The 22,108-nt window shown below is 41.6% G+C and overlaps 1 long non-coding RNA gene across 1 annotated transcript; it reads right to left on the bottom strand.

Moving 5' to 3' along the window:
* Nucleotides 1-2,364: 2,364 nt before the first annotated feature.
* On the bottom strand, nt 2,365-15,230 carry LOC100597602. Its single transcript, XR_122681.3, has 3 exons — nt 14,727-15,230; nt 8,309-9,912; nt 2,365-3,227 (listed from the first exon to the last, which is right to left on the bottom strand). It is a non-coding gene; the product is annotated as an uncharacterized LOC100597602 (long non-coding RNA).
* Nucleotides 15,231-22,108: the final 6,878 nt, after the last annotated feature.

Here is a 22,108-nt window from a genome sequence, read left to right as displayed (position 1 = left end):
ATTGTATTGCAGGGTCTTCAAGGATTCTGCCTTTTCCCTTCACTTAAAGGTTTCCAGAATGAGCACAGTTCTGGGAATAGGATGAGGAGCTTTTACATCTCTCAATGTGGTTCAATAGGCCTCTCTCCATGAATCCTAAAGTTCTGTTTTTTACTCAACAGAAATAGAATTTCTAATATAAAAGAGGACTTAAAGGAATCTCTCTCTCTTTCCCCTCTCCCACCTCAGTCTTAGGATCCATCCTCAATTAACAACTGTCGCACATCCCAGGCAGGACCTATAGCCTATCATGCTCACCCTCCCCTCTTCACCTCTGACCTTTATCCACTGCTGGTCGGTCTCTTCCACTCTAGAATCCTTCTAGCCACACTGAAATGAGGGATGGTATTTTCACTTCAGGGCTCACAGAAGAGGGACACTGATATGTTTTTCAAAGTTGGTGGTACCATTTCAACAGCGTGTTTCTTAAGTCCTTAATGAATGAAGACCTGCTAAACCCTCACAGAGGAGAAGAAAAGTATAAGACAAATTACAAGAATAAATTTACTCCAGCATTTCTAACTCTGAAGAATTTGAACTCCCCACTTTTTATTTTACCAATATATATCCCTCTCAACTTCATTTAACATAGTCCCCTGTTGAATCTAATTGAAAAAGCAATTAAGTCACCACGAGTGCTTAAATTAGCTCACTACAGAAAGCACAGTCTTACCTCTCACTAAGCTCATACAGTGGTGAGTGCTTACCCAAGCAGAAAGGGAGATTCAGATTCTAGGCAGGTACAAAATGACAAATATAAACTATGCAGTTTTTGGATTTTGTGTGAATTGCAGTGAAAAGCTAATGGTATATTTTAAACAGGGGTGGGGAGAAAATATGTACTATGTGGAATATGGATTATTGAGGGAAAAGGGTAAAAGCAGGAAGCTAGTTGTGGGGGAAATGGCAGCTGTCCAGGTGAGAAAGGATGGTGGCTTGTCTAGGTGAGAAATGATGGTGGCTTGGTCTAAGAAGATAGCCAATGAGGTGGTGGAAAGAGGTAAGACTAGAAATATATTTTGGTCATAGAGCTGCCTGGACCTGTTCTTTGAAGAAAGGCAGGTAATAAAGAGAGAAAGATCAAGAACAATGCCTCGATTTTTGGCATAGTGCCAGTAATCAAGGCAGCAAACACTTGTGCATTATGGGAAGTGAAAACAGCATTCCGACTCTGCCTGGAAGCTTCCAATCACCTCATGTCTCTCAACAGACACATGTACACAACTATCAAAACATGGTCGATTCCAAGTAGTGACTGAGGTCATCATAGATACAACAAAAGAGTTTTCTGTTAGAGTGGGGAAGGGCTTCACAGAAGAGCTGGAACCAGGAGCGGAAAGAGCAGGACTCCAACTAGGAAGGAAGGCGAATACGTATCCAGCCTCAGGGAGGAGGCGACCTATACAGGGCCAGTGCACCCAGCTGTGCACTGCACAACTCCACGGGGTGCCATTCCCATGAGCTGTGTGTGAGTTCAGGCCTGGAAAATGCCAGGCGCAGTGTTGGGATGGTAAATAAACCAGAGTCGTCAAATCAAAAACAGAGTTAAAGAAGTTTGGCGGAGTTAGAAGGATAAATAATTCCAGAATACAATCATTACAGCATTCATTTTTAGGCATATTTGAATGATCCTTACTCCACAGAATCCAACATGCATGGGAAAGAGCAGGCATTCTAAGTTTCCCAACTGCCCTGTTAACTAATTATCAAATATTAGCTCATCCAAGCTCCAGTGGCAGAGGAGCCATAACATTTTTTACGAGAAGCTTTTCTTTCATCCGTTAAGGTGAGACAGATGAATCCTCTAGTTCTCGTTCCAAGAAAGCACTTTAACTGCTGAGACTAGACTTGGTTTCATCAATAAATGAGCTGTTAAAATTGATTTCTCCTCATTGACAGGCACTTCATTCACAAATATACTCTGCCACATGGAGCCCATTTTAGCCCACAATCTGGGTTGTTCCAAACGGAGCTCTTTCATTGCAAGCGTGCCTTTCAGAATGCTTATTGGTGTTGTCACTGTGTAAAATCCTATTTTTCCACATATTCACAGTACCTCCAACTTGAATGTCAGTCAGGATTTCAGGCCTTTTTCATCTTTAGAAACAATACTTTTGTATATAGAAAGCATTTTATTCCTGTCACGCCCCCCCAGTGAACTATTTGGGAAGGATAAATACTACTTAAGGAAAGATGGCTTGTGATTGCCTTTTCTGAGTCTCACAGTAAAATTATTCCACATGGTACATGGGCAAGGGAACTTTTACTGTATCACTGCCATTTTCAGAGAAATTAAAATAACAACAACAACAACAACAAAACTCGACCAGAATACCATTGGTCATATTTTTGGAAATCAGGAAATTGTACAAAAACATTGCTTTAGAAAAATATGTTGTGTGGCAAATTATATCTTCCTTGTTTGACAGACAAGCGATAACAATAAATTAACAAGTTAGCACAAGGCTGGGAGACCTCTAGAGTGGCAGGCGCCTTGTGGACAATGCTTCTATGTCTCCATTTTTTCCTATTTATTTTGTTTCATTCAGAGACTCAAAGAGGCAACATGTAACAACGCACACAGTGGTGAGCACATTTAAAAAGATATCTGGAATCAACACATTGTGAAATAAATATAATTGTGGATAGTGTTCTGAAACTCCCTGACAAGAATGACTTAAATTACTCAGTCAAGACCGTTAAAGCTTTTTCATGAGGGCAGGACCCTGGACTCTGCAAACTCCCTCCTGCCATAGCAAACGGTTCGAGCTGATGGTTCCCCCTGACAGTCAGAGGTGGCCACTCCCTTTGCTCTACTTCCACACGCAGAATGCATTCCCTATTTGTCTGTGGCGAGTTCCATATGTTTCTTGTGGCATCTGCTAGCATTTCCACTTAAAATAAAAAAGATTGTTTTAATTTCCAACCATATCTGTTCCCATTTGAGGATGTAAGCCATTTTGCAATGCTTTGTCCTTGAAGATTGTGATTTGTTTTGGTTCCCTGTGCAATATCTTGTGTTTTTCTTTAATGCCTTTTTTGAAGAAATATTTGAAAACAATCAGGGGAGGAGGAGCAGCTGCAGCTCAAACACTGTGGTAGATGTCAGACAATGCAATGCACTTTTATTCTTCACCTTTTGCTTTTTGTCAAACTTTGCAGTAAGGAAGGAAGGGCAGCTTTTGTTCCTTAGACAATCAGAAGGAAAGAAAAAATTGATTATTCCTTGCATATTATGGGTGGTCAACAATTATGTAAAAATGGGACAAACATTTGGAAGGGCCAAACTATTCTATCAGCGCAGCTGCACAATGACAACCATATGCTCTGGCCTGAGGGGTTAACTATTACATCGAAACTGATTAGAGTAGTTTATCTTCCTGGGAAACAACTCCATTTAGACTGATCAAGACCAGCATTAGGTGAACACCGATGGGTTAAGATTTTGCTTTACTTCCCTCCAACTGCTTTTAGAATAATATCCTGGTTAAAACAATTAACGATTCAATCAGACCTAAATTCACATAGTAACCTTAAGCAAGTGTCTTAATAGCATGAGTTCTAGGTGGCTGTGAGGAATCAGAGAAAGTTAGAAGGCAGGAAACTGTCCATGAAAGGTTTCCATCTCCCTGCTCCACCATGGTAGAGAGACACAGAGTCCTTGGTACATTAGACTAATGGTTCTCAATGGATGCGGGAGATTAACAGTTATCTAGACAGGTTTTTCAGATACCTACCAGGCCCCTGTACTTACTGTTTTCAATGCCAATATGTCTTTTTGTATAATGAAGCTAATATGTGTGTGTGTGTCCAGACCAGTTTTATTTTTTTCTCCATAATTGCAAAGTACATGGGCGGGCCCAAACAAAAAGCAGCTTCTGTTCTCATCGATTGATTAACTGACTCATCCATTCATTCCATGATATACCTTCAGACATTGTTTTAAGTATTGGGATATAGTGGTAAGCAAGATATATAAAGGCATTAAATAAATGATATGTATGTAGGTTTATCTTGAACCTAATCTAGGACATCAAGAAAGATGGCAACAATCTTTAAAATAATCAGTGTCATATGGAAATGGTAAAATGATGATCATGTTTATCGTTAATAATAACACCTTATGCTTGTGTACAATTTAATGTTTATAAGATTTCAATTGTTTCGAACTATGATCATGGGGGAGGCCACCTGCCTACATTATATGCAAGAGCATATAATGACTCCCATGGTTAATTCTTATATGTATATATGTGTGATAGTCCTGTGGAAATTACCAGTCTCATGAAGGCAGGTACTGTGTCTTTCATTTTTTCATCTTTCCTAGGGATGTGCTCCGTTCAAAGCAAGTACTAAAATACTGCGCCTGGATATCATTTGGATATTTGTTCCCTCCAAATCGTATGTTGAAATTTGATCCCTAGTGTTGGAAGTGGGGCCTGGTGGGAGGTGTTTGTGTTATGGGGGTGGGTCACTCATGAATGGCTTGTTGCCATCTCTGCTTTATGAGTTCCCATGAGAACTGATTGTTAAAAAGGGCCTGGCACCTCCTCCTTTTTCTTTTTCTCCTCTCTTGCTGTGTAACACCTGCTCCCCCTTCACCTTCCACCATGGTTAGAAGATCCCTGAGGCCCTCACTAGTAGCAGATGCTGGCACCATGCTTCTTGTACCGCCTGCAGAACTGTGAGCCTAATAAACCTCTTTTCTTTATAAGTTATCCAGCCTGAGATACTCTTTTATAGCAAGCTTATCTAACCCACAGCCCACAGGCCACAGGCAACCCAGAATGGCTTTGAATATGGCCCAACACAAATTAGTAAATTTTCTTAAAACATTATGAGATTTTTTTGTAATTTTTTTTTTTAGCTCATCAGCTATCATTAATTTTAGTGTATTTTATGTATGGCCCAAGATAATTCTTCTTCCAGTGTAGCCCAGGGAAGCCAAAAGATTGAACACCCCTGTTTTATAGCAACACAAAACAGACTAAGACATCCACCATTTATATAGGCCTTAATAGTTTTCAAATACTTTTAACAGATTATCTATTTTTATTTTTATATCTTGTGTGTGGATTTTTAATTTTTTTCCTCTTTTTAATTTTTTTCTTTTCACTTTTTTGTTTATGAATTTTAAAGATGAGAAATGAGAAGTCCAAAGAAGATACATTATTTATTTACTCGGGATCACATAATTAGCTAGGAAAAAGCCCTATCTCTTTTTTATTTTTATTTATCTATTTTTGGTCTAATGTCTATTTTCACTGTTGTACATGTATGTCAGATTTTTCAGGCATATGATATGTCAGATATATATCAAATATCTATTTATATACTGTGAAGAATAAACTCATTTTGGGGAATTAGGCATGAAAACAGAGAAAATGAGTTGGCTTGATGCACATATCAAGCTGCTTCTCATTGGGCAACCAAGATGGTTGACAATTACGGGAGAAGAGGCAGAGATCTGACTGCACAAGAGCTGTAAACACAATGCACTCAGGGCATCCTTAGAATAAGTCATAGGCACATGGAATTTAAATGGTGAGCAAGTTCTACCATCAAAGAATGCATTTCAGGGTGTGGCAGCAAACAGTGCTGTGGAAAATGACAACAGAGCCCAAGTGAAGAAGCTACCCCAGCCTGCAATCCAGCCATGCTCCTTATGCCTTCTCTGGCTTTTCCAAAAATGAAATGTCAATACCACCCCAGGGTTTTCACCTTAATTCATGCTAGAAGCCCTCAAGGCTTGTCATAGAATATGTCAGTATATTTCCAGAACATGCAGTCTGGGTCTGATTATCAAGCAAGAGGTGTAAAAACAGTTTAAGCTTCTACCAACCCAAGAATTCTCAATGGAAGATAGAACAACTGATTATGTTTCTACCTTTTCTAAACAACCCAAAGTTCCAACTAGACTCAGCCTTATTTGTTGGCAAATGCACACATAGGAAATTACTCTGGGATTCGTGTCTTGCTTTTCTACAATTTGACAGCAAGCATCAAACAGCAGCAATGTCAGCCATGGGACATAACTTTTATGCCAATTTCAGCTATGCCCTATAAAGTTTTCTTTTTCTCTCAAATCCATAAGGTCACAAAGACCTTTTCAACTTCAATCACATAGCTTAAATGTACAAATTAAAATTCCATTTCCTACATCCCTTCCATTCATAAGAAGCAATTAAAGTAGAGTATCTAATATACTCTATGATCCTGGCAAGGGCATTACTCTTCATATGCCTCAATGGGCTATGCCAAAATATCTCTTTCATTTATTAAAGCCATTTGTGATTGCCACTGACTTTGAGCTGAATGGCATCCCAAGGCCAAATTTGTTTATTCATCCACTTGTTTTTAAAAATAAAAACCACTAGAGGAGCCATTGATTGATTAACCTGTAGCAGTTCCTTACATTAAGCATCTTTGTCTGTATGTTGAAATAAACTATATAGTAAGCCTCTGTAGAATACACAAAGCTGTGCCAGCAGTCACAGGGACATGATTCTATGGTTTCAGCCTTCTGTTCAGATACCCAGAGTTTAACTGCCTATGGCCATGCAGCCTCAGAAATCATTGGATACTATCAAGCTGGGCTGCCTTGGAAGGAATAGGAACCCACCTGCCCATCCTCCCTGAGCTGCTTGTCTTTGCAGGCTAGGACACAGAGGAGGCATCTATAATGAGATGGAGGCCCAGGGAAGGAGATTTATGGCTTTTACTGTGCTAGAGGCAAGAAAATGTATACTGATTTTCCTATTTTGCAGGTCCTTTCTCTCTCTCTCTCTCTCTCTCTCTCTCACACACACACACACACACACACACACACACACACACATTTGGCAGGCCCTTTCACATATATATATATATAAAATATATGATACATATATATATAATATGATACATATATATATAATATATGATACATATATATATATATAATATATGATATATATTTTTTTAGACAGGGTCTCTCTTCATTGCCTGGGCTGGAGTGCCATGGCATGATCTCGGTTCACTGCAACCTCTACCTCCCAAGTTCAAGTGATTTTTGTGCCTCAGCCTCCAACGTAGCTAGGACTACAGGAGCATGCCACCACTCACGACTAATTTTTGTATTTTTAGTAGAGACAGGGTTTCACCATGTTGGCCAGGCTGGTCTCGAAATCCTGACCTCAGGTGATCCATCCGCCTTGGCCTCCCAAAGTGCTGGGATTACAGATGTGAGCCACCGCGCCTGGCCCCTTTCACATATATGATCATACTTCTATCCCATAACAACTGTGTAAAATATGTATTATTATTATTCCACTTTGCTGATGAAGAAACCAAGTCTCAGAAAGTAACTTGGCCAAAATCATAAAGCTAGTAAGCTGTAAAGTTGAAAAGACTGAAACCCAAGTCTAGCTTACTCCAGTCTCTTTCTACTCTAACCAGTTTCATGTAAATGCAGTAGAATTCCTGAGTCGTAGAAAGCATTTTATACATAGTACAAGAGCAACATCACACTTCTAAGATAGCACCTGCCAGCACAATGCAAAATGTCAATAAAGTGGAGACGTGTATGGTCTTCCAATGTTGTCTTTGATTGTTAGAGAGAAAAAAAATCATGTCATTGTATATTTCCTTAAGCTCCAAATGTCAAGAGATAATAAAAAACACTGTATTTGAGAGATGTGGTCACTCAGAGCCCACTTGATAACTGAAGCAGAAACTGCCCAGCTTCTGAGAATCTTCAAAATGGGTCTAATGATAAATTTTTGAAAGTATTTTTTTCTTAACATATCCTTAAAATATTATTCATATAGGTTGGGTGCAGGGGCTCACACTTGTAATCCTAGCACTTTGGGAAGCCAAGGCAGAAGCATTGCTTAAGGCCAGGAATTCAAGACCTGCCTGGGCAACATATGAGACACTGTCTCTACAAAAAAAAAAAAAAAAAATTGTTTAAAATTAACTGGGCATGGTGACATGTGCCTGTGGTCATAGCTACTTGGAAGGCAGGGACAGGAGAATTGTTTGAGCTTGGGAGTTGCGGTTGCAGTGAGTGAGCTATGATTTTACCACTGTATTCCAGCCTGGGTGATAGAGTGAGAACTTGTCTCTAAAAATAAAAATTAAAAAATATTCATTATATAGGAAATCTACTAGATTTTATGTCTTAAGAAAAGTGATCATATCTAATTTACCTTTAAATTTTCAATGTATCTCGGTGTATAGTGGGTGTTTATTAAGTTGAGAGAAGGAATATTAGCCAAGAGAAACTTACCTTTGGAGAATTGATGTGGTGTCAGCTGGCTTGACTGGTTCAGCCTCTACTGGAGGCCCACCAGCTAGGTAAATTGAGCACAAAATCACCTAGCTCCACTCCACCATGGAAGAGGTTAACATTGTCCCAGAGAGAGACATGTTTTTTAAAATGCACGCTACATACCAAATACTCAGATATCAAAAAAGATATCAAAAAACTGAGCTCATTATACTTGAGGTATCTTCTTGGCTCACAATGATTCCTCCTTCTCAGGGAAATGATCAGGAAATGCCCAGATCTTTTCTTTGGAGAAAGCAGGTGTGTCCCTATAATATACCTTGTCCCCTTGGCTGGAAATAATTCATGCAAGATTGAGCAGTTGGGCAACCAAAGCTGAACTGGGTCGATCAGATTATTCTCTGTGGGAAATCAGAATTTTTCAATAGAGTTTCTCATGGGGAGGGACTCTTGCAGCTGAATAATATTAGTAGCTATGCTCTAGAAAGATTTATGTTGTCTTGTTGCTGAAGTCACTGGAGCTGCCCTTTTTCTTCCCTCAGAAATTTTGTTTGTTCAATTCTTTTTGGATCTTATGATATATCCCACTGTCCTTCCAATAAATTCCAGTTCTTGCTTGAGTTACTCAGAGTGGGTTTCCATTACTTGTAACCAAACAAAACTTAAATGATTCAGAAGTACAGATGGATGGCTCTAGGAATTGATGTAGCAAGAACTAAGCAAGTTGAATTGAGAAAGAAGACAAATGAGCGAAGCTGAGCGTAGGAAAGAAGAAACATTTTTAAAGTACGACAGAGTAGGAAAAGCATCCCAAAGTGGTGGAGTGACCCAAGTAAAATGTAGAAAATTGGGACTCAGTGGGTCCATCAAGAATGAGGAGCAAAGTTCCCCCGCTGGAGAAACATAGGATCCATGCCAACACTCAGAAGTTTCAATGATGGAGGAGGCTGGCCAGATGTTCGGGTTAAATTTAACGGTGTCGTTTCAGAGTTTTGGGGTTTCTTTTTTGGCCTGGGGCTTTATGAAGTAACATTCCATTTCTATAGGTGGAGACCATAGTTACTTTGTGCTGCAGTTTCACATCTCAGAACATGGCTGATTTTGCTGTATGAAAGGGTATTTAATGTAGAAAGTCTTGAGTAGAACTTTAAGTTCAACAGACGTTTAGGAATGAGCGGCCCTGGTGGTTGTCACTGGGCACCTGAACCCCACCTGCAACACAGTATGGCCTGGTGCTCTGACAAGGTCTTCCATGGCATAGCTCCAAATCTCCAGATCCTCTCTGGTGGGTGGGATAAGCCAAGGACTGGGTGGAGCTCTCATGGTCAAACTCAACACCTTCCTCAACAGGAGAAGAAGACTTAAGCCACACACAAACACAATTCTGAGAAATTACTTGATTTTTAGTTTTCTTCTGAAAGATGCAGACCAAGCATTTTGTTTGCCCTGGGTGACAGGTGTATCCAGCCCATCTCGGTGTCAGGACAAGGGTGTGACATCATGGTTACAGGAACCATGACTTCCAAGCCCATCAGGGATCTCATTTCTTCAGATCATCATCCGTCCACTGCTGCAGCTTCTGAGTTCAGCCTTAGTGCCATCAGCTGGGAAGGGAGTAACAGGATTTTGTTAATTGTACTGTTAAACTTAGTGGAAGCAAAGTTAGATATATTTCACATTAGAAAGTCTTAGCTCCAAGACCCAATTTTCACAAACCAAGTTAGTAAATATCACAAGCCCCACAAATTAGAATCCAGCGTAGTTCTTTTGCCACTTCTGATCACATCTTCTATTCAGTAAAGTCTTCCAATGCATCCTTTGAACCCTCCCAGTAAACTTTCTTAACCTAAGGGGCTAGAGGTGAGAAAGTAATTTCAATTGTGGTGGCTGCATTTGACTAGTTGGATTGTATGAAATCAAAAGTTGGGATTTTATGAAATTAAAAGTTGAGACTCATACAAAATATTGCTCACCACATTAAAAACACTTAAATAAAAGGATAATCCATGTTTTTAAGATGATAAACAACCATTTTTTTCCAGTGGGTTTCTAGGAATGTAAGTTTCACCAAAGACTAAAATTTTGTTTTATAAATTTAAGGGCTAAATAAAACATATACCCCAAACTCTAGTCCAGGCTCCATTCTGGCCTGAAAGGACTTAACTAATAGCTTCTTAATTGCATAACTTTATATTTTTTCTTTTTGTTAGAGGCAGAAGTGGAGCCCAGAAGCAGCCCTGGAAAGTCTACTCTCCTAATATTTGCAAAATTTCTGACAGTCTCCCAAGAGGGCATCAGATAAGTTCTATGAAATGTACTGTGGGATACCTATCCTCACCCAAAGCTTATTTTTTTTTAAAGGTTTATCTATTCCTAGTCTTGAGTTTCATGCTGGGTTTTTGCAATGACCGCAGAAATATAGCAATAATCTTTGCCTAAACCTCTGAAGAAAATATTAAGCATCTAAAGCAGAATCATGAATAATAACAGCTCTTACACAACCAGTAGATCTTAAAACACATATTTCTCGTCACCGGCTTTCCAAAACCATTCCCATTTGGAGTTTGTCTTTTGATATTACTGCTTTGAGAGCCAAAATTTCTCTGAGCTCCCCTTGTAAGATTAATTAAAATGGACATATCATCGAAGCACAGATAAGACTAGAATTTCTTTAATATAAAGGTTTGTCATGGCAATATTTTCTATAATGTAACTGTGACACCTTGCTTTATTTCTTTAAATATTAAACAAACAAGGGAAGCAAGCAGACTCTTAGAGAAGAAAAGGAATGGTACCAGCTCCATTTTTTATGGCTAAGGTATTAAGTGACCACTCTGTGGTGGTATAAAAATGGCACTAAATAGAAAAGACAATGGCCAGGCACAGTAGCTCATGCCTGTAATCCCAACACTGTGGGAGGCCAAGGTGGATGGATCGCTTGAGCCCAGGAGTTCAAGACCAGCCTGGGCAAATGGTGAAATCCCATCTCTACTAAAAATACAAAAAATTAGCCAGGCATGGTAGTGCACACCTGCAGTTCCAGCTACTCCAGAGGCTAAGGTGAGAGGATGGCTTGAGCCCAGGAGGCTGCAGTGAGCTGAGTTCACACCACTGCACTCCAACCTGGGTGACAGAGTGAGACCTTGTCTTAAAAAAAAAAAAAAAGGCATGACAAGACTGGCATCAGTAAACCAGTTTCAACAGTAATAATCAACACAGAAAAAAGTACTTTCTGAAGACCATGATTGCCAAATCATTGTGGGCAAGACAAAGTTAACACTTCAAATACCTTACCTGGGGAGCAGGAACTGACATGGGCAAGGTTAATTATGAAATACATGACATATAATAAGTTATTTCTGAAGATGAAGTTGTTTCTTTAGAATAGTTGGAAAAGGCTTAGAGAAGGAAAGAATGAGATATTCAAATTTACATATTATATGGAAAATCAAAGAGAAATAGATCATTCCAGAAAAACGCAAGACCCATTTATCAGAGAGTGAATAAACCATACAGATTCAACTGTTTACTTAACAATTTTGTGTATATATATATATTTTTTCTTTTATTTTTACAGTGGAGCAACCATAGCTCACTGTAGCCTTGACCTTCCAGGCTCAAGCAACCCTCTCACCACAGCCTCCTGAATAGCTGAAACTACAGGTACATGCCACCTCACCTGGCTAATTTTTAAAATTCTTTTGTAGAGACAAGGTCTCACTATGTTGCCCAAGCTGGCCTTGAACTCCTGGGCTCAAATGACCCTCCCGCCTTGGGCTCCTGAAGTGCTGGGATTACAGGCATGAGCCATCACATTCAGCCTTCAAGAATTATATAAATCCCAGCTTCCTTCCAGTAATGAGCTAAGTGTGCAAACATGAGGGCAGTCCTAGGCCTCAGGTAGCTTTCAATCCAATGGCGGGAAACACACGCACACAGAAAAAAACAATACAACAGAAAACAGAGGCACAGCAAGGGCATTAGAGAAGCACAGAGGAGGAGAAGAGTAAGCAGGGTTATTTTAGGCAGAGAGGGCCACACTGAAAAGGTATAGAGGTGTTAGAGAGCACGGTCCAGTCATGAACTCAAAGTAAAATGACATCTTCCTGGTGCACATGGCAGATCGAGAGAAATGAGACAGCACCAGTCACAAAGGCCTTGTACATCATGCTCAGGATATCAGACTTCACCCCATAGGCTATGACGAAACACCAACAGATTTTGGAAAAGAAAGGTCTTGATCATACTTCATGTTATACAGATGGCACTGGCAGCAGAATGAAAGCCTCAGGGTGGCTGGTCATTCTAAAGGCAGGGAAACTAGCTAGGAGACCTGAAGAGTAGTCAAGTCTCCACAAGGGTATTGACACTGGGGTTGGAGAAGAAAGGACAGACTCAAGAGATATTTAATTGGAATAAAAAATGGCCAGACTTTGATGACTTACCTGAGAATACCTGTTGGAGGTTAGGGAAAGGTAGCATTCTAATATGACTGTGAAGTCTGTGGCTTGCATGATATCACTAAACAAAATGTGGGAGTAAAGCATGGTTAACAACCAGTTTGAGGAGAAAGATCATGAGTTAAGGCTTGGAAACGCTAAGATGGGAGTGCCTGAGACGCCCCATTGAGGTCTGGTGGAGTTGGAGCATGTAACTGGAACTCAGGGGGCCCTTCTCAGATGGAGATGGGGATTACAGAAATAGGCTCTGGGGCATTACATAGAGTTGTGGTCATGGTTGAGATCATCCAGGAAATTGAAAGAGAGGATTGCTGAGGACAGGTCTTATCAACATTCATCCTGGAATACAGGATGCATTACATGAGAAACAAACTAAAAAGAAGCATTAGAGAAGTAGAGAGAAAACCAAGAGAGAACAATATCATGAAATCCAAGAGAAGAAAGCTTCTGAAATGACAGGGTGGTAAACAGCCTAAAACCCTTTGGAGAAGCCGGGGTCTAAACGTGTGAGATCTTAGAAAGCACCTGGTCTCACTCCTTCAATGCGTTTATTAGGAAATGAGGACCAAGAGACGTGAAGGCGCCCGCCCACAATGACACTGTCAAGGAGGAGGGAGCTGACCAGCAGGCAGACGCCCTGACGCCCTGCTGCGCAGCTTTGGCTTTATCCAGCTACACTTTTGGTTTGATTGAACCCAGATTTCGCAGAGGGAAGTAGTGGGAGATAAGCCTTAGAAAGGTAGGTCAGGGCCAGGCAGCAAAATTGCTAAACTAGGGGGCTTAAATGTTATTCGGAGGAACGGGGTACTCACTAAAGAGCTTTGAGCAAGAAAGTCATTCTAATCACAGAGATATTTGGGGAAATTTTAGGTGGGAGTTCTCAGGGGTATTGTTAATATTTTGCTCAGATAAGTCACAAATTAAGCAATTATGTGAACCCCTCCCCCCAAATAATTGTGAGTTGTAGTGAATAAAACTCCTTAATTATATTATAAATTAATAACTAATAAATAAGAAAAAAACTCAATTAAAAGTGAAGTCACCTATTGCTTAGGTGCATGAGACTATCTTAAAATGATCTAGAAATAAAATGAAAAGTCCTGTGAGATTTGGAACCACCCTAGGTATCGTGTCCAGCTCTGGGGAGGGCGTGGGGTGGGCTTGAGTACACTGCAGCCTCAGGTATCCACGCTTTCATAACTCTATTAGGACCAATGATTAAGGCCGTATGAGGATGTATTATTTTATGTGATTTCTCCTTCTTCCTCTTTTTCCCCTGTACATATACATTTGTTAAAAAGGTGAATAAAAAGTGATCCCTGTACCTTTGGAAGAATGCCTTGGGAGAGATGCCCATGCCAGGGACCAGCTTTCTCTAACTGAGTTGCCATTCCTATTGCCAAAGGCCTTCCAACCAGAGTGACTCTATCTTGAGCAGGGGCTAGGCAAAATGAGGCTGAGACCTACTGAGGTGCATTCCGAGGAGGTTAGGCATTCTAAGTCACAGGAAGAGACAGAAGGTCGGCACAAGATACAGGTCACAAAGACCTTGCAGTAAAACAGGTTGCAATAAAGAAGTCAGTCAAAATCCACCAAAAACAAGACAGTGATGAAAGTGACTTCTGGTAGTCCTCGTTGCTCATTATATGCTAATTATAATGTATTAGCTGCTAAAAGACACCCCCACCGGCACCATGACAGTTTACAAATGCCATGGCAACGTCAGGAAGTTACTCTATATGGTCTAAAAACTGGAGGACCCCTCAGTTTCCAGGAAATCCCCACCCCTTTCTCAGAAAACTCATGAATGATCCACCCCTTGTTTAGCATATAGTCAAGAAATAACCATAAAAACAGGCAACCAGCAGCCCTCAGGGCTGCTCTGCCAATGGAATAGCCATTCTTTTGTTTCTTTACTTCTCTAATAAACTTGCTTTCACTTCATTCTATAGACTCACCCTGAATTTTTTCTTGCACGAGATCCAAGAACCCTCTCCTGGGGTCTGGATCAGGATCCCTTTCCGGTAACACTATGACCTGGCTGCACGCGGTCCTCCTGAAGCCACAGATTGAGCTATGTCAGGGCCCAAAGACACAGGGGCCCCAGCAACTTCATCCTCTCTCTCTCTTTCCCCTCGGAGCTTCACAAGTTTGAGGTTCTCAAACGCCTAGATAATGGTTTTGCCTCATAGGTGACAGTACACTGGTAGGTAGAAATTGACCTGACTCCACTGAAACCCCAAAGTCCCATGAACCCTGAAGTCTGATTCGGTGGTTCATTGCAAAGACTAACATCAAGCGAGGGAACACAGAAAAATGTCACAAACAGTGCTTGAAATTGATTTGAGGGTCAGAGCAACCTGAACTTCTGACCCTGACTTTTAACCTCCTCGCATCTTGCTCTCCATCTCTGCTGTTACGATGATAGTGCACACTCTGTGCAGAAAAGACAGCTCCACTTTACACGTACCCAGGCAGAATACTACAGTGGGCCTGTTGCTGGGCAACCACAGCTAGAATACTTTGTTTCGGGAGCATTTTGACAATGATTACACTTGCAGGGTTGGGTTGGGTTGGTTGGGTTTTTATTATTATTATTATTATTATTATTATTATTCTTTCTTTCTTTCTTTCCTGTGGTACCTATTCCTGGATGTTGTAAATATTCATCTGAGTTTTGCATAGATGAGGGGAAGACGTTATTTAAATGAGTTTGGGAGGGTAATTTGCTCGGGTGCATCTCTACCCTCTTTTATGTTTTGCAGGCAGCCTGCTGCAGAAGGAGAGAAAGCGCTTTTGTGACCATTATTGACTTAGATGACAATGCTATGCTGGCTTGTTTCAGTTACATAGAACAATGGGAGCAGAAAAAAGACAGTTTAGCGAAGGCATTTAGTAAATTGTTAGTAAATGGGGAAGATACAAAAGCCCCAGCTAAGTCATCAGGCACATTTCCTTGCTAATGTGGCTGCAGTTACTCTCCTGACCCCCTCTAAACCCCACTCAGAGAGGAAAGCTTCCTCTTCCTCTTGTTAAGTGACATCAACACATTGAAATACAGCTCTTGGCTAAACTCCGGAGAGCTGACTTTGAAAGGTAACGGGAAGAAACATTTCCTTTCAAAAGGAATCTGGCAGCCTTTGAGCCTTTGAAACACACCCATTTCAGATGAGTCTGAGTTGGGCAGGAATTGCAAGTACTTCAAAAATCATCGGTGTCAATATTTCCCCCACCCCTGGAATATTAATATGTACACACACCCACGCACTCCCCTGGAGATGTGTTTATTTCACAATTCACAAATGGTGAAGAGACATTTTCTGAAATTTTTTCTTAGGGACTTGGGAAGCCCGCATGAAAATTGTGATTCTTCCAAATGCTTTCCCATATGCCTTAAATGCCCCCATTAAAGTTAATTTTCTCAGTCCACACGTGTTCTCTGTGTCTTGGTGACCACCTCCCAGCCTCCCTTAAGAGAACCTTTTCTTGAGGCTTGCCACGTCCTGTCTTGGTTATGACTTGGTCAGGAGCCTGGGCACCATATGGCAGAACTCAGGGCCCCAGCCAAATACAGCAGTTGTTTACAGGGCACGGTTAGTGAGGGACTCGATCTCTTCACTCTCAGGGAGATGTCTATGGATAGAAAATTTGCCTCTGGGCCATCGACAGTTTGAGCCCCAAAACTGTTGGGCTTTTCAGTCCAGAGTGCATTTACGAAGCTCCCCCATCTAAAGGATCCCCATCCTGGTGATACAGAAGGGCTGGGAAGAGAAGAGCTTGGTCCCTTTAAATGATACCGAAGTGGAAAGGGAAGTGCTGGGTAGAGGAGGGCGTGGTCCCTGGTTAGGGCTCCACCCCCAAGGACCTAGATGAGGACAGGCAGTCCTATCTTCGCGCCCAAATGTTGCATTTTCCAAGACCACCCTGGCCCGCCACACCCCCATCCTGGCCCTATACCCTAGCAGGCAGACACAAGCAGCTAGACGTCATGAGGAACACATCGGCGGAAGAAGACACAAGTGGCTGGACGTCGAGAGGGGCACGTTGGCAGAAGAGCACAGGGACAGATACCGACAGGCCGTCAGGCTGCTGACCAGCACAATGATGCAGTTTGGCCTGAGTGGTCGGAGAAGAAGCAGGCTGTGAAGCGGCCCAGCTCCAAGGAAACAGCCAGCTCCCTTCTGGCTTCCCCATCTGCAGAGAGCCACTTCCGCTCAATAAAACCTTGCACTCATTCTCCAAGCCCAGGTGTGATCCGATTCTTCTGGAATACCAAGGCAAGAACTCGCAATACAGAAAGCCCTCTGTCTTTGCGGCAAGTTAGAGGGTGTAATTGAGCTGGTTAACACAAGCCTATAAATGGAAAACTAAGAGTAAAATTAAAAGAGCACTCTGTATGTAACACACGCCCACTGGGGCTTCAGGAGCTGTAAATATTCACCCCAGAAGCTGTCGTGGGGTCTGAGCCCCACAACCTGCCCACCTTGTATGCTTCCCAAGAGGTTTGAGCAGCTAGGCATGGAAGAAGTGAGCCACTCCCCCTGTTGCACCCCCTGTGAGGGGGACAAGGGGACCTTTCCTGTTTCACTGGCCCTTCCTCCAAGATCCCCTGGTGAATGGTATAAGGCTCTCCGGCACATGAGGCAGCCTGTGGCACAGGATTCAGTAAAACTCTTCCGGGCTCCTGGTTTTACTCAGGAATATGAGTTAGATGTGCAGTTGCATTCTGTGGGGAAGACCACTTAATTATCCAGCTGGAAAACTGGGATAGAACGTTAGAGAGAAGGAGGAGAAAAGACATACTGGAGAGGGAAGTCAGAAGGGAACTTAGTATCTTTCATCTTTTGAGCTGGGACAAGCAACAGGTTTCTCAAAAGTTTCAGTCTGAATACACCCTTCAAGATGGGCTGGAAGGCCCACATCTTCCATATTTCCATCAAACACCCTTCTATTTATCGAGAACCAGTTATGTGCAAGGCACTCTTACGTTGCTGGAAAGGGGTCCGGATCCAGACCCCATGAGAGGGTTCTTGGACCTCACCCAAGAAAGAATTCAAGGCAAGTCCATCGAGTAAACTGAAAGCAAGTTTATTAAGAAAGTAAATGAATAAAGATGGCTACTCCATAGGCAGAGCAGCAGCGTGGGCTGCTCGACTAATTATACTTTTAGTTATTTTTTTATTGTATGCTAAACAAGGGGTGGATTGTGTGTGTATTTTCTGAGAAAGGGGTGGGCAATTCCCGGAAAAGGGTTCCTCCACTTTTCAAACCATGTAGCTTAACTTCTTGTTGTTGCCATGGCATTTGTAAACTGTCACGGTGCTGGTGGGAGTGTCTCTTAGCATGTTACTGTGTTATAATTAGCGTATAATGAGCAGTGAGGATGACCAGAGGTCACTTTCATGGCAATCTCAGTTTTGGTGGGTTTTGGCCGACTTCTTTACCACATTTGTTCTCTTTCTGACCTCTACCTTGTGCCAACTTCCTATCTCACCCTGTGACTTAGAATGCCTAACCTCCTGGGACTGCAGCCCAGTAGGTCTCACCCTTATTACCCAGCCCCCATTCAAGATGGAGTCGCTCTGGTTCGAACACCTCTGACACTAACAGGGCTTGCATAGCTATAAAAAGGATAAAATGGACGGGGCATGCGGTGGCTCACGCCTATAATCCCAGCACTTTGGGAGGCCAAGGCGGGTGGATCACCTGAGGTCAGGAGTTGGAGACCAGCCTGGCCAACATGGTGAAACCCCGTCTCTACTAAAAATATAAAAATTAGCTGGGCGTGGTGGCACACGCCTGTGATCCCAGCTACTTGGGAGGCTGAGGCAGGAGAATCGCTTGAACCTAGGAGGTGAAGGTTGCAGTGAGCCAAGACTGCACCGTTGCTCTCCAGCCTCTCCAACCTGGGCAACAAGAGCGAAACACTGTCTCAAAAAAAAAAAAAAAAAAAAAAAAGGTGGGGGTGGTGTAAAATGCAGGCTCTTTCCTCAAGATTGCATTGTGCAGGGATTCTCTTGGGTTAGAGAGAGAAAGTTGGCCTCGGGTGATTGTACCTGCACTCAACCAAATGCTGCAAACCGTAACACCCCAGCCTCCATGATGAGAAAAGTCACTTCAACTCACAGAGCTCATCTGACTCCACTGAAAATACCCAGCCTCATTGGTGTTTGCTTTCTTTTTTGAAAAATGTCCTATGTCTTTTGATTCAAGGTTTACATCCAGGAACAACCCCTTTCTTTTACTATACCTCTAGGCAAGGAACATATGTCAGAAATGCCATAGCCATATTTAGACTCTGTCTGCTGTTCAGCTTCACTGAGCCCACCGCCAAGTTACCTTTTACATGGCAATTACTCATGAAATCTGAACACTCCTGCAAATTAGTGTTAGGTTGCTTTCATTTCCCAATTAACTGCCCACCTGCTATTATAAGATGCAGGTTAGTCATAGTCAGCCTTTTCCCCCTTCAGCCTTTAGGAAGGGGAAAAAAAAGTACCCAACTTCTTTATGCAGAGAATAATTAAGGTGTGAAATGGTCTACCAAAGGCAACAATGAAACAATGCAACTGTGAGGATATTCAAAGAAGAGCTAGACAAGGAAGAAAAAAATTCCATGATACCAACATTAGACAGACAGGTGGATGGGTTTGGATAGACCATATGGCCCCCTTCTGTCTTGAAATGTACTGTGAGATTATATCTTGCAAAGTCCCATTAAGAACCAAGTTGATTTCTAAACAGTAAATGATGGCAAAGAAAATGCTGATGACACCTCAGCTATGTCCGTTATTCCAATGGCAAGTCTGTATTTCTGGGGAGATGTTTTCAAGACCAAACTAACACACTTGTCACACAGTAAATGAGATGGCAGAGGGCAAGGTGGAAATAGGGGAGAGAAGAGTTTAGTCTCGTTCTCTTTTCTCAAGGGAAATAGACATGTACTTTCCAAACTCATAGCAGAGAAAAATGCTGATTCGCCACTGCAGCCTGTGGAAACAGCCAGGAGGATGTGAATCTAACGTATTGAACTGAACAGCAGACGTGAGATGCACCCGATCATGAAAAACAGTATCATTTCTGCAAAACATTAAAGAATATTTTTCTCCCTCTCAGGAAGACAGAGCATATGATTCCCATTCTCACATTGTGACAGAAACGCTGCATGCAGTATATGTGGAGGATTGCCACTCGAAATTCCAAGACACCAGGCGTGGTGGGGACCTCCGAACATGCTTCTTCAAGCCCAGTTTAATTGACACCCTGGTTGACAAGATAACGCAGTTTTGACAGCAATTCTGCACTAAAAGAGTTTCTCTTTGAATTTTCAAAGAGGAATTTTTGCTTTTAGCTTGAGAGACAAGAAATTCACAGCCTTTCAGGCCCATATTCTGTGACACCACTCCAGCCTGGGAATAACAATAGGATCGTTCTGCCATGACAAAATGGTATTGCTCTGTGCTGGCTCCCCTCTGACCTCCCATAACTACAGAATGGCCAGTCCCCTCAAACCCTCATCTTCCTTTCTGGGACATGTGAGGTTATTTCTGGGGTGTTTGGGCTCTGTAAGTTACTGCGTGGCACCTGCCACTGTCCTTTTCTCTGGCTTTAGATCAAGATGCCATTGGTGGCTGTGGACATGAAAGCTACCAGGCTACAGTGATACCTGCCAGCAGGACTGATCCTTCCACCAATGCCTAAAGGTGCTACTGCAACCACAGTGCTTCTAAGAAGGTCCCAAAGATTGTAGTGGTCAGTGGAAATGCATCTAAAGGAAGGCCCTCACAATGTGCTACTCAGTAATGTAGCAAAGGTACCACAAGGGCACTTTTGCTGGAGCAGTTTCATATCCCAGTGATAAAGGGAGAAAGTGCCCACTGTCCACACCAGTGGCTGAGCTATCATGTAGGGCCATGGCCACAAGTCCTGGCATGTGATATAGGAGTGTTAGGAAAATAGCTCTTTCCTTTGTCACTCAGGTCTTTACTGTAGCTTCTTCCTCAAACTGCTGTTTGAGCCCTTGGGAACTTGGATGAATGAAATTAGAGTGACAGATAGTATGGTGGCCTTGGAAATGTGCCCCCGTGAGCTTCAAGGCATGCTTTACTGAGGCTGAGACCTAGCCTCTGCCTGTCAAGCAAACAGACACCTATTGGGGTCACTTCAGGAACTTTTGGTATGTGATCACCTGCAAGGCCAATTAAGACCTCATGTCACAGCTTTAAGAATTGAACAGAAGCCAGGTGCAGTGGCTCACACCTGCAATCCCAGCACTTTGGGAGGCCAAGGCAGGAGGATCACTTGAGCCCATGAGTTTAAGAAATTTTAAAAAAAGAATTGAACAGAATAGTACTTCCATGTTCCCTTGAGTTTTAGTTTGATATAAGCCTATATTAAACATCCAATGAGAAAGTTAAGTAGGTATTTTTAGATGATCACACCACAAGCAAAAGCAGAATTCGTGAATCTATAAAGTGGGATTATTTCACTTTTTCATCTTGTTGTAGATGAGACTATGGGAGAGAGTAGGGAGGTAACGCTTTCCTCCTGAGCTTGGGAAAATCACTTTCTCTTCAATGGAGAGAAAAGAAAGTAAAATAACACTAAAAATAGAAAAAAACAGGAGGATAATCAGATAGTTTTTTCAATCTTTTGACTACTCTGGCCCTAAAACTAATTTGGACTATGACATGATGCTATAAGACATCATGACAACCTGTTGGCCAGCAAAATTTAGGTCATTCGACCAATCATTTTAGCTATACAAGACCAAACAATTGGTTTGACCCACTTTTTTCCCCTATTAAAATGGCTGATTCATAGATTTGCTTGGTTGATTGGCATATGATAAACACACACTAACAGTAGACTCCAGAAGGAAGTCATCACTAGTCTCAGTTTTAAAATACCCTTTTGCTTTTTTAATGCATTAAATATAATAAAAATAATTTTGTAGGTACTGTTCATGATATGATTTCTATTTATTTAATCATGCATTCCATATGGCTCAAGAAATAGAAATGATGTTTATAACTTTTCAATGAAAATGATATTCTCCTAAGCTTATAAAACTATAATGAGTTAAAATCTGGGTGAAATACAATGCTTTTAAACTATCTTCCATTAAGAAAATGCAAACAGTAGGGACTTTGTTCTACTTTATAGCTTAGAGTTAAACTGAAGCTACACAAGATGATTGTAATCAGTATTTGTTAGAATACCAGCATAAGAAAGTTATCTTTCAGACCCTGAAAACCAAAAAGAGGTGCTTTCAAAAAGAGTTATCTTTCAGACCTTGAAACCCACTTTTCAAAAAATCAAAACCTAAATAAAGTATTAC

The sequence above is a fragment of the Nomascus leucogenys genome, chromosome 18 (genome assembly GCF_006542625.1).
Source record: "Nomascus leucogenys isolate Asia chromosome 18, Asia_NLE_v1, whole genome shotgun sequence".
Lineage (NCBI taxonomy): Eukaryota > Metazoa > Chordata > Mammalia > Primates > Hylobatidae > Nomascus > Nomascus leucogenys.
This window is presented reverse-complemented; position numbering and strand designations above follow the sequence as displayed.